The sequence below is a fragment of the Camelina sativa genome, chromosome 7, assembly GCF_030686135.1.
Source record: "Camelina sativa cultivar CO46 ecotype springtype chromosome 7, ASM3068613v1".
NCBI lineage: Eukaryota > Viridiplantae > Streptophyta > Magnoliopsida > Brassicales > Brassicaceae > Camelina > Camelina sativa.
This window is the reverse complement of record NC_141886.1, coordinates 9,135,162-9,147,234: the sequence shown is the minus strand read 5'-3', so window position 1 is coordinate 9,147,234 and position 12,073 is coordinate 9,135,162. Positions and strand designations below refer to the sequence as shown.

At 41.1% G+C, this 12,073-nt stretch overlaps 1 long non-coding RNA gene, 1 other non-coding gene and 1 pseudogene across 2 annotated transcripts; 2 read left to right on the top strand and 1 right to left on the bottom strand.

Annotated features, from left to right (window-relative positions):
* The first annotated feature begins 214 nt into the window (after positions 1 to 214).
* LOC147941086 (uncharacterized) lies at positions 215 to 1,820 on the top strand. Its single transcript, XR_015562916.1, has 2 exons — positions 215 to 1,417; positions 1,494 to 1,820. It is a non-coding gene; the product is annotated as an uncharacterized LOC147941086 (long non-coding RNA).
* Positions 1,821 to 2,595: 775 nt separating this feature from the next.
* Positions 2,596 to 3,000, top strand: LOC147941085 (F-box protein At1g59680 pseudogene; annotated as a pseudogene).
* A 4,877-nt stretch (positions 3,001 to 7,877) lies between these two features.
* LOC147941084 (small nucleolar RNA R71) lies at positions 7,878 to 7,984 on the bottom strand. The gene has a single exon (XR_015562919.1). It is a non-coding gene; the product is annotated as a small nucleolar RNA R71 (small nucleolar RNA).
* Between the last annotated feature and the right edge of the window lie 4,089 nt (positions 7,985 to 12,073).

Below are 12,073 nucleotides of genomic sequence, written 5' to 3'. Positions count from 1 at the left end.
TGATTTGTTTACGCTTTTTTGTTTATTAATAATTAATAAAGTTTAATTAATATGTTTAATTAATTAATTAACCTTTTCTAATGATAAGTGAATGTAAATTTTTACACATTATTAGATTAATTTTATATTTGTACTTCCCAATTAATATAGTAGGATTTTATCATACTCAATTGCTTTATGGAATCCATGACATATGCTTTTGTTGTACATGTTTGATTCATAATCTCTAACTTATCGCATGCTACAAGTTTTATTATTTGTTCAATTCTTTATTGATTCATGCTTTATTGTGTTCAATAATGTTTTGATTAGTCGCCCCGAGTGTTCGATTTAGGTGTTGATCAATATAAAAGAGCACAGGTCGACACCTATAACTTCAAAACAAATTTTTGAGGTTTTGAGATGAGTTCGATCAATATCAAGGAAGGTGTTGATTAACACCAACAATTTTTGGTTTGGTCATTAGTTTTAAATCGTCGAATTAAAGATGTTGGGTTTGGAAAACCCTAAACCGTGGTATTTAAGCTGGAAGTCGAAGTTTAGGGTTTTGTGGCCGCTCATTTGTCGTTCCAGAAAGTTTTAGAAAGAGAGAAAAAGTTCCCTGTAAGTTTTTGGAGTTTTCTAGCTATTCTTGAGAGATCCTTCTTTCTGCGTGGAGATATGAGGCTGAAAAAGTGGTAGAAGCTTGCTAGGAGGCTGTTTTCGTGGGTTTAGGGTTAGAATCTTCTTGTTGGAAAGGTGAATGCATGACGATGGCTAATCTAAGCTTGAGATTCTTTGTTTTGTGTTTCTATGAATTGTGTGACTGATCCCTCTTGAATGTTTGTGTGATTTTCTTGTCTGTGTGGCTTGGATTTGCCCCTGTGAATGTCTTGGTCGAGTGGGAAGTGTTTTGGGACGGGGATTGACGCTGGAGATCACATGAAAACGATGTTGTGTCGGTCGACACCAATGCGAAGAAGGCGCGAAGGCTGTAAGGAGTGTCAGTCGACACCATGTGGAGGTGTCGGTTGACCTGTAGATCAATTGGTGACAGCTTTTCCTGTGGGAAGGTTGTTAAAGGGTGGGGACCAGGGTTCGAGGAACGCCTAACGCACCAATAACCTACTGGTGGATTTGGATATCCACAGTGATGGGTTAGGATCGATGCCCTGTAGGGCCAGCTTGGAGTCTGTTGGACCGGCTAGCGGGGGGCTAGTAGGGTCCATGGACGATCGGTTGGAGCAGCTAGAGGGGGCTAGTGGGGTCCACAGGATGGGTTGTTACAATAAAAATCGATTTTATGACATAGGCAAGGTGGCGGTTGAGGCGTTACAGAGACATAGGCTACATCATGGTGTGTCAAAGACACTGCCACGAATACATTGAGAAATTTAACATTAGTTACTATCAAAAGATTTTGTGACGTTAGAAAAAGGTTTTTACTTCCATTGGTTGTTGGAGCATGCCATTTTGAGATAGCAAAAAGACGTGAACATGTTTTCTTCACACAGGAGGAGGGCAGAGCCGAGGTTCTCTCTATGGTGGAGAAGGTTGGACACAAGGTTATCTCTCCAAGGGAGGAAGGTGAAGGAGGTTGGACGCAAGGTTATCTCCCCAAGGGAGGAAGGCGGAACCAATGTTCTTTCCATGGTGGAGGAGGTTGGACGCAAGGTTCTCTCCATAAGAGATGAGGGTGGAGCCGAGGTTTTCTCCATGGTGGTCATACATTATTGTGATGATACATCAATGATTAGTACATTCTGTATATTTTTTATTCAAAATGTTTTTTGAACCAACAATTTTAGTAATTAAAGAACTATACATAAGTGAAAGTAAAATAGTTAGCTTAATGTATTCATATAGACATTTTCTAGGTGGTAATAAAGAATAAACTTGTGATACAGAGTATATTTAGGTGTAAAAACTACACTTTTAATAGTAACATACATAAAAGATTTGTAAATGAGTATAAATCAATGTATTACAACAAAAATAAAATTTATAAATAATGTACAATAAATTTTAATATATTTTTATTAAATTTTATTTAATTTATAAAATTTTAAACCCGCACATCAGGCGGGTCCTCATCTAGTATTTTATAATTAAACAAGATTATATATTGGTTTGGGTTTAAATGAGAATTATGGTTAAGATTTTACAATTAGAACGAAATTATATGTCAGTTTGGATTTACAAATAAGGTGATTAGGGTTTAGATTTTACAATTAGAACTAAATTATATGTCAGTTTTGGTTTACCAATGATGTAGTTAGGGTTTAGCTTTTACAACTAGAACAAAATTAAATACCAGTTTGAGTTTATAAATGAGATGGTTAGAGTTTAGATTTTATAATTAAAATGAAATTATATATCGATTTGGTTTTTTTATTTTACAGTTATATATACATATTTTATTTACTTATTTTATAAGCGGGTGAATACAGAGGTTCACCCCTAGTATAAGGGGTGAACCCAAAATAGTCAAAAACTCACACTAAAGAAAGGAACGTGTCGTAACCTAACAATTTGTCTCCACATATATCTATATCTCAGAAAAGAGTAGCCGCAAAAGTGTAGGAAGTTAGAAAACTTATAAGAATAATGACAAAAATGTCAGATCTTTCTGTGGATTTGGTAGGGGAGATACTATGTAGGGTTCAGCTAACATCTTTGAGCGCAGTGCGATGTACTTGCAAGTCGTGGAACGCTTTATCTAAGCATCAGATTTTTGGTAAAGAAACACAGCAGTTTTTAGGGTTCACGGTTATGGATTCTAAGGTTTGTTCCTTGAGATTCAATCTCCAAGGAATCCGCAACGAAGATGATGACGGTAGCGGACATCACCAGAAAATTGGCAGAAGCAACTTCGTCAAAATTATAGTTCCAACATCTACAAAGCAAATAAGTGAACTCAACCAAGTCGATGTACTTCATGAAGTCTATCACTGCGACAGCTTATTGCTATGTGTTACCAAGGACCGACGGAGAGGCTCATGGTATGGAACCCTTATCTAGGGCAAATCAGATGGATTCGATTAAGAAAACAATTCGAGGTTATTTTTTGTTATACAGACAATTTCACAATGGGATACGACAACAATAACCGTAACCACAAAATCATGAGGTTTTTTTCTGAAGACAAAGAACGTCAAAGCTTAGAAATCTACTATTTTAACTCTAATTCATGGAGGGTTGTTGAATTCCCTCCCATCTTTGATTTATATTGCGGCGCTGTGTCTTTGAAGGGAAATGCTTACTTTTTTGCTCAAGATATACCATACACGAAAACATGCAGATTGGGACTACTTTATGTGACTGAACTTTTAGTCGCAAACTTTTGTGACCGTTTTGCGACATGTTTGTGACGGGCTAACGACGACAAAAATACTAGACGTAAAGGAGTCGCCAATTTACGACACCAAATTTCAGTCGCAAACGCGTTGCTATTATGCGACTGTTTTGGAACAATGTCTCGACAATAAAACATTAGTCACAAAATAATCACAATTTATGACGAATTAAAGACTGAACATTTAGTCGGCAAGAAGAGTCGCAAAGCTGTCTTAAAATCACGACGTATTTGCCACTTCTAGTTTGCTTTAACATTTATAGTCACAAATCAGTCGGTCAATGATGTCGGTAAAAACGTGGGAAATGTGGAAGTTTGCATTTGTACTGAACATTTGCGACCTTTATTTTGTCTCTATTATGTGGTAAAAGAGTGATAAACCAGTCGTAGTTTGCGACGGTTTTGTTTGTAGTCGCAAAAGCGTCGCAAATCAGTCGGTCAGTGATGTCGGTAAAAAACGTGGTAAATGTTGAAGTTTGCGTTTGTGCTGAACTTTTGAGACCTTTATTTTGTCTCTATTATGTGGTTACAAAGTGACAAAATAGTCGTAATTTGCAATGTATTCTTTTCAGTCGCAAAAGAGTCGCAAAGTTTATACTATATATATCACATCGCTCATTAGTGTGTAAGTAGAAAGACGTAAGAAAAAAGAGTTTTTTAGAGGATAAGAAAAAAAAAATTGTTTTTTTAGAGGGAAAGGAAAAAAAAAGAAAGAAGAGTCTTTTTGTAGAGGGGAAGAAAAAAAGAGTGTTAAAAAAATATGTGGAATTCATCTCGAGAGTGGATGTATAATCGGATTGATGGAAGAACAAATAATATTTCTAAAGAATTTTTGGTGGGGGTGGAGCGGTTCATGAATTTCGCAAACAGCCAGCCTATAACACAAAACAATGGAGGTAGGTTTTACTGTCCTTGCGTAAAATGTCAGAACGATGTTTTTTTGCATGGTACGACAATATCTAATCATTTGCATAGTAAATGATTTATGCCAAATTATTATGTATGGTCTGAACATGGTGAAGATTATGACGTGCTAGGGGTAGGAACCAATAGTCATTATCCTAATACAGATTATACTAGTACTAGTAGTCAGCATGGTAGTCAACCTTGTAGTCAACCAATAAGATTTGAGGGAAATGTATATGCTGAGATGGTGAATGATGCATTTCATGGTACCATGCCTTTTAATGAGTATCATGAATATGAAAGTGGATATGATCATATCCATGACGAACACACTCAAGAGGCGAAACGGTTCTACGACATGTTAGATGCTGCAAATACTCCACCTTATGATGGATGTCATGAAGGTCATTCGCAACTATCATTGGCGTCTAGGTTCATGAACATCAAGGTAGACAATAATTTGTCTGAGGCATGCATGGACGATTGGGCTGAATTGTTTACAGAGGTTTTACCAGAGGGTAATCAAGCTACTGGTTCATACTACGAGACAGAGACTTTAGTGCAAAAGATAGGATTGCCATACCATACAATTGATGTATGTATAGAGAATTGTATGCTCTTTTGGAAAGAAGATGGGAATTTGGAGCATTGCAAGTTTTGTGGGAAGCCAAGGTACAAAAGTAGTGAGGGTAGAACTAGAATACCCTTTAGTCGTATGTGGTATCTACCTATTGCTGATAGATTGAAGAGGATGTTCCAATCAGAGAAGACCGCATCATCAATGAGATGGCATGCTGAGCATGATTCAGAAGATGGAGTAATGTGTCATTCATCTGATGCGCCTGAATGGAAGACTTTCCAACATTTACATCCCACATTTGCGCAAGAGCCACAAAACTTTTACCTTGGGTTATGTACATATGGTTTTAATCCATTTGGGGTGTCCAAAAATCATTTTTTTTGTGGCTTGTGATCTTAACTCCATACAACCTACCTCCGGATATGTGCATGAACAACGTATTTATTTCTTACGATTCTGAACTCCGGACCAAACCACCCACGAGCCAGCCTTGATGTTTTCCTCCAACCATTAATCGATGAGTTAAAGGATTTATGGTATAATGGGGTTGAGGCTGATGATATCTCACTATCTGAAAATTTCAACATGAAAGTTGTTCTTATGTGGACAATAAGAGATTTTCCAGCGTACGGTATGTTGTCGGGATGGACGACACACGGAAGATTAGCATGTCCAATTTGTATGGATGACACTGGTGCTTTTCAATTACCAGCTGGGAGGAAAACATGTTGGTTTGACTGTCATAGGAGATTTCTTCCTACAAGTCATCCGATGCGGAAGAATAAAAAGGACTTTCTGAAGGGAAAAGATTCATTGAATGGCGATCCAACAGCATCTCTGACTAGTCAAGCTATATATGAGCGTATAAGGAAAGCCAAAGCACCTAAAACATCTGTCTGCGGTGGGAATTGATAACTCTCTAATTTACATGTTTTTAGCATCCTTTTTTGTCCATATTTTGCATTGTTCATACCCTTAACTTAACATTTTTAGGTCATTAACTGTAGGAATTCACTTTTAGGCCATTTAGGGTGTTGCATTTTTGCATTTGCATATTTTGGATGAAAACATGTGCTTAAGAGCCTAAATTGGGGAAAAACAGGGACAACCCCGAGCATGTACCCGAAGGAGCCATCAAGAGCATGAAGAACAACCCGAAGATCTACCCGAGGACTAACTCGACCTCATCCTCGTGTACCCCATCGAGTAGACCCTCGGGCAGGACTGGGAAGCTAGGTCAAAGGGGTTTCCATATATAAACCCCTCCTCTCCTTCCTTGCAAACGAGCACGCCGCAGACCCTCAAACCAGAGAGCGAGAGCTTTTAAGAGAGAACTGAGCGACTCAAAACTTTTTTCACTTTTTGTTAGGATTTATTTCATAACTTTTTGTCATTTCTTTAGATTTCTACTTTGTATTCTTATTTCTCTACTCTACCGTTTATTATAATGCAGTTTTCGTTCATATATGCTGTTATGTTTCTTGCTATGATTTCCGAGTAGTGTAGTAAAGTTTCTAGGAATGGGACAGATGATTTTGTGTTCTTGATCGGTTAGGATGTCTTAGTTTGATTGTATTTGTTTGATAGATTTCCTTCTAGATTGGTGTTCTTAATTTTGTCAACAAACCGAGAGGGTGAGATTAGATCTAAGGTGTTTTACCACCGAGAGGTGTAGATGAGATGCTTGAATCAACCAATGCTAGAGGTTTACTCACTTAGCCTAAGAGATTAGATGAGTAAGGGGTTTACTGACAATAATGAATCGGATCTTAATGCCTGCTTGGTCATCTTTCTCAAACGAGAGTTGGGTAGGGGAGTGATCAAGGTTGATTGTTTCTATCACGAGAGTGTTTTAACAAGATTTTAGAGATTCATTGTCTAGGAAATTTTTGCTTGAGGCATGTAATACATGTGTACTGATCAGGAATACTTAGGATTTGATTACCTCATCCTTAGAAGCTTTCGTATTTTAATTGCTTGCATTTTCATTCATCACTCGACCACTTACCCGAACAGGAACATGATCACCTGCTTCGAGTAACCTCTCGAGTTGTTTATACCACATTTGCTTACTCGATCGTTCCACCTGACCTGTACTCGAATGCTTGCATCGAGTGCTTAGATCGTGTGGTTCTTTGTTTATATTTTTTTCTTTTATTATTTTAGGATTGTTAGACTAAACCCCTATTATTACTTGGCTTGACTTGCATTGTTCTGATCTCATCCTTCCTGCTAGCATAAACAACCATTTGGATTGATAACCCTTTGTACTACAATTGCATAGGGAATTGATACCCTGGTGAAAACCTGTTTATCAATTTGGCGCCATTGCCATTTGGTTGAATTTATTTTGCTACGTTTAGGATTTCAGCACTTGCTAGATCAAGTTCTTTTGTTTATATTGGTTCGGAAACTGACTTGTTTGCTTTCGCTTTGTTTGTTTTGAATCTCAGGTACAACCCGAGCACCCACCCGACTCGTCACTCGATCACCTGGATCGAGTAGACCCTCTTGTACACACTCGGATACCTACCGGTGCATTCAAACACGATCCAGAGGTAGCTAGAACCTGAGTCCTTTCATCGACAACATCGACAGACCTAGGCTACTCAGACAACAACAAGTTCAACCACAACCAGCAATCATTGAGGAGACAATGAATAATCAAAACGGTCCACCAGCTCCTCAAGCAAGGACCAACATAGGAGCAGGAGATGCCCCATCTACTCACACCCAAAGGAATGGCATTGTGCCACCTGCTGTCCAGAACAATAATTTTGACATCAAGAGTAGTCTCATCCAGATGATACAAAGCAACAAGTTTCATGGATTGCCAATGGAGGACCCATTGGATCATATGGATGAATTTGATAGGCTCTGTAGCCTCACCAAGATAAATGGAGTTAGTGAGGATGGATTCAAACTCCAGGTTTCCCATTCTCTTTGGGAGACAAAGCGCACCTCTGGGAGAAATCATTCCCCAAAGAGTCCATCACCACTTGGGAAGCGTGCAAGAAAGCATTCCTGGCCAAATTCTTCTCCAACTCCAGAACCGCAAGGCTACGAAATGACATTTCCAGCTTTGTTCAGAAGAACAATGAAACGTTCAGTGAAGCTTGGGAATGTTTCAAGGGATACACGACCCGATGTCCTCATCATGGCTTCAGCAATGCTTCATTGCTGAGTACACTTTACAGAGGAGTGGTCCCCAAGATACGGATGTTGCTGGACACCGCAAGCAATGGTAACTTCCTTAACAAGGATGTTGATGAAGGTTGGGACCTAGTGGAGAACTTGGCTCAATCTGATGGCAATTACAATGAAGAATACAATCGTACTGTGCGATCTACAGGAGAGGAAGATGCCAAGTACAAGAGGGACATGAAAGCCCTCAATGACAAGCTCGACAAGCTCCTCAACCAGAAGCAGCATGTTCATGCCATATTAGAGGAAGAGCAGTTTTTACAACAAGATGGGGAGAATTTTCAGATAGAGGATGTTAACTACATCAACAACCAGGGAGGTTACAACAAAGGGTACAACAATTATAAGCCGAATCCGAATCTGCCCTACCGAAACCCGAATGTTGCCAATCCTCAGGACCAAACCTACCCATCTGCAGTTCAAGGGAACCAGGTCCAACAGAAGCCTCTTGTCCAGTACAATCAAGGCTATGCACCTAAGCAGCAGTATTCTGGAAACTACCACTAACCCATTGCATCAACTGGATTCCAACAACACCAAGGCCCGCAGAATCAATCACAAGAAGCTGAACTACGCGGCCTAATTCAGCATATGATTCAGAATCATGTATCAGCTGTTATGGACACCGCAAAACGTTTTGCAGAGATGAGCAACAAGATCGATTCAGGATACAATGATTTGAACGCCAAGTATGATTCGCTCAACACTAAGCTGAGGTACCTAAAAGGCCACCACAACAACCAACCAGCTCCAAAGATCAACCAGCTACCAGGTAAAGCTATTTAGAACCCTAAAGACTATGCCACCGCCCAAGCCATTTTCCTTGATGATGACTATGAGAATTACCTCACTGAGGACAGTGATATTCAAGATGGGGAGGATATGGATCACCCAATGATAAATGAGGCCAAATACTACATATCCGAGTATGAACCCGAGCCTTCACCCGAGGAGACTGATCGAGTTGATGATCGAGCACTAGCTAGAGAATCACAAATCGAAGAACCACCCGAAGCTGAACCCGATGACCTACCCGATGATGGTGATCGGATGATACATCGAGTACATGTTGAAACAATAGATCAGCCTCAACTACCTGTAGCACCAGAAGGGGAACTAGAGGAAAGGTTCAATGCTGCACTTGACATACAACTGGAGGCGCTTGCAGGGCGTATGGCCAAGCATAAAGCTCCACCACCTAAGCTTTTGCCACCACAAAAACTTCAGGAGGAAGCTGCCAAGGAGGCAGCTCGGCTGGAGAATGAGGTTAAGGAGGCTGTCAAGGAGATTGTGTTTGAGATTCTCAGGAGTGAAGTGTGCTTAGATCCTGAGCTGCGAATCGAGGAAAAATTGGAGGATCCTGGCTCTTTTACTTTGCCATGCTCGATAGGACTTCGGATTTTCAAGAATTGCTTTTGCGACTTTGGAGCTTCAGTTAGCATTATGCCACTGTCAGTTGCCAACAAGATGGGTTTCACCAGTTTTAAACCAAGTAGTCTGTATTTGGTTCTAGCTGATAGAACAGTCAGACATCCTATTGGGATCCTAGAAAACTTGCCACTCAGGATCGGAAAAATGGAAATCCCTAATGACTTCATGATCCTTGATATAGACAAGGAACCAGACGATCCACTGATTCTTGGAAGACCATTCTTGGCAACAATAGGTGCTTTGATTGAGGTGAAGCAAGGCAATATCAGAATTGAGCATGGAGAGCACTTCAAGATGGAGTTTGATGTGAAGAAGGGAATTAAGAGGCCAACCATTGAATTATTAAAAAAAAAATAAGAGGCCAACCATTGATGGTCAAGGTTTTTCCACTAAGAAAAAACAGAAAAAAGTCAAATGTCTTGAGGAAGTCAACACCACATTTGCTTTGGAACCTGGACAAAACCTGGAGAATCATTTAAACCAGCATGCTTTAGTGGAAAGGATTCCAGAACCTCTTCCCCTAGATCCCATGCTTAAGGAGCATGAAGAGTCAAGCTTAGTGACTTTAAACAAGCTCACTTGGGAGGAAGTCCCAAAGGTATCTTTTATCTTTTATCCCATGCTTAATTTTGATTTATTTTCTATTTTTTGCATATTTATAAAAAAAACAAAAAAAAAGAGAAAGTGAAAAAAAAGGAAATTAAGGAACCCGAGGGTCAACCCGACACCGTACTTGACGCGCCTGATCGTGTCCATGCTCGGGTTGCGAGTGGAGTCCAAATTCCACATGCCAAGCCTACTCTCGGTGAAGCCCAAAACCAAATAACCCTACTCTATTGAAGGGTTTCGAACCCTTTCTCCCTCAGCAGCACAAACTGATAAGTCTCTCAACCCTAGAGATTTTTGTTTTCCTACTTTCTATTCTCTCTCAAACTCGAGTGACCTTTCATTTTCTTTGGGAACTAACCCTATTAATCTTGAGGCTTAGTTGTTTTTCTTCTCAAGGATTCGATAATGGAGCCGAACATGAGGACCTACCAAAGAAAGGGAAGAAGATGAACCTCCGCCGCTGCTACAACCGGAGGTGATGTCGTCGAACCTCGAGAATCCCAGGGAAGAGGAAACGTTCCACATTCCCAACCACTGGCTAGACGTTTTGCTTCCCCAACCCGATGCTCAACCCGATCCACCACCCGATCCGGTGCTCGAGCATCCGATCGTGTAGACCATCGAGTTCGCTCACCTAGTCCGATGGCGAGTGTTGTTCGCCGATCTCCTCGACGTAGGGACCTGTCTACGTCCGAGAGAACCATTATCGACCCCATGGAGGTCGATTCTGATGCTGGTGGAGAAGAGTCAGAGGAGATCCAAACGTCGCGGCTAAGGAGCAGAGCTGCGGTTGCAAGAGGAAAGACACCAGCTTCCGAGAAGTCTGAGAAGGTAGCTGAGAGAGCAGCTGAGGAAGAGGATCGTGACATAGAGGAGGAGCACAGAGAGAGAACACGCCAAGCATCACGAAGGCTGAAGCAGAAGGAAGTGGAGACTCCGGCAAAACTCTTCAAGGTTTTCCGGAAGATGAGCTTCGTTGGTACCCGCTACCCTCACCGTGAGACAATGAAGCAGTTGGGCATCACTAGAGATGTCGAGTTCCTGTTCGACATGTGCCACCTGGGCCAGATGATGCAAGCCAACCTCGAGGCTTATGAGGAGGAGACGGTTCACTTCCTCTCTACACTAAGGTTACATTATTTCGAAGACCACCCGACCCTACTACCCGATGGGGGGATCGGGTTCATCACCTTCTCCGTGAGAAACAAGGAGTACTAGCTCACCTTCAAGGAGATGGAGAAGTTGTATGGTTTCAAGGCTGGGAGTGGAGAAGGAATGGAGGTTAACAAGTGAGGTACCTATGGCTGACAATAGGAGACAAGCTCCCCTACAAGTCAACAAGCTCCAAATCCGCTCAAATAAGGAGCCCTGTCTTGAGGTATTTTCACAAGTTCCTTGCATGCACTCCTTTTGCTAGAAAGGAGACTGGGAATGTGAATGATCATGAGCTTCAGCTGCTGGACATTGCATTGTGTGGAGTTTTGGACAATGCTTAGGGATGGTACACCGCTAGTTGGAGATGTTGCGGATACTAGCATGGTCTTTGTGCTGCTCGATAAGCTCCTCTACCTTAAGTCATGGGCTATAAAGAGAAGAGAACGGGGCGGAGAGATCTCAATTGGAGGATTGGTTACACTGATTTTGGTGGCGTGTGATGTGCCTTTGAAAGGAGTGGTACATGATCCGAGATGGTTGGACGTAGACTACCTCGTGCTAGCGAGATTTTTGGCCTACGAGAGGCCTAACGACATGATGCTCTTTAAGTTCGTCCATCCAACCGCCGGAGCTGCCCAAATGATCCTACCCAATGTAATGTGCACCAAGGTCCAGCTGGGAGACAACACCGACTTTGCACTGCCTTTGGAGGAGCTGCACAATCCGGAGGAGGAATCCGAAGCTGAGAAGAGAGAGGCAACCGAGCAAAGACAGGGGGATAGCTCTGAAGATTTTGACTTTGAGGGGTATGTTTGCTCTCAAAAGCAACTGGTTGGAGTGAGGGAAGCCCAGAA